General features: G+C 31.5%; 1 long non-coding RNA gene across 1 annotated transcript; it reads right to left on the bottom strand.

Moving 5' to 3' along the window:
- Window positions 1-51: 51 nt before the first annotated feature.
- Window positions 52-981, bottom strand: LOC112095053. The gene is made up of 3 exons (XR_002903746.1): window positions 957-981; window positions 748-849; window positions 52-117 (listed from the first exon to the last, which is right to left on the bottom strand). It is a non-coding gene; the product is annotated as an uncharacterized LOC112095053 (long non-coding RNA).
- Window positions 982-1,117: the final 136 nt, after the last annotated feature.

Raw genomic sequence — 1,117 nt, 5'->3', positions numbered from 1 at the left:
ATATATATTATTTTTTGAGCCGCGTATATATACCTCTCTTACTCGTACAAGTTTTGAGTTGCAATGACCCTTTTCAGAGTTACTGTAGTAGTTTCCTTTGCAAGCAGCTCGAGCTTCCTGTGACATAGCCGTTGTAGGCATCATTTAACGATAAAACCCATACATCCCTTATATTGAAGTCAAAAGTTCAAATCTCTTAACCCCAGTTTAAAAAATATGTATATGATTGAGAAATACTAACATCAATTATTTGACACGTAGACTCCATTAACGTGATGTATAATCATTTAAGTAGAAAATAAGATAGTAGAATCTATATGTCAAACAGTAAACACAGAGAGAGTGTCAGAAAAAGTGATGCTAACATTTCTGTATATACTTTTCTAAACAATTTCTAGTGAATATTTTCTTGAGTGATCGTTGGTGTCAGTCGTCCCAAGGTTTTGAATCAAAAGAAGACTAGGTGAAAGCATGTAATTTAGAGTGAAATATAATAAGGCCTCGTTCAGTTCGTCGATTCGAATTTTCAATTTGAGTTAAGACGTGACTTTATGTGATAATTTTTAACTGTAGTAAAAAAGTTAGATATGATTATTTCTGAGAGTTTTTAACTATTAAAAAATTGAAATTAAAAACTCGAATCGGTGAAATGAACGAGGCCTAAGATTTCAATTCTTCATGTGACATGTCGCGAAAGAGAGGAAGGAAAAAAAAAATCAAATAAAGAAAAGCAAATAAAATTCGTACCTCATAGATATCATCTGAGATGAGGGCCATACCGTGGGCAAAAGGAACAAGAGCATCCCCATCAAATTTTGGGTCCGTGACCGCATTTCCCACCATGTAACCCTATCGACAATTAATTAGAACCTCATTATCATATTTATTAATTAACAATAACTAAATTTACAAATCAGCTTGACTTTGAGTTTCCATTTAAAGTAATAATATTGTACCTTAAAATTGATAACTGGCTTTTCTCCATTTTTAATTCCTACAAAAAAAATGTGCAAATCTTGCTGATCAGGATTTATGTCAACCCACAAATGCAATAAAATTGTCAGAACATAATGAATGCATCTCATATATTATTATGACAATTAAATATATATATATA

Source organism: Morus notabilis, unplaced genomic scaffold (genome assembly GCF_000414095.1).
Source record: "Morus notabilis unplaced genomic scaffold, ASM41409v2 C11376802, whole genome shotgun sequence".
Lineage (NCBI taxonomy): Eukaryota > Viridiplantae > Streptophyta > Magnoliopsida > Rosales > Moraceae > Morus > Morus notabilis.
The sequence above is the reverse complement of the archived record's forward strand: the minus strand, read 5'-3'. Positions and strand labels throughout refer to the sequence as shown.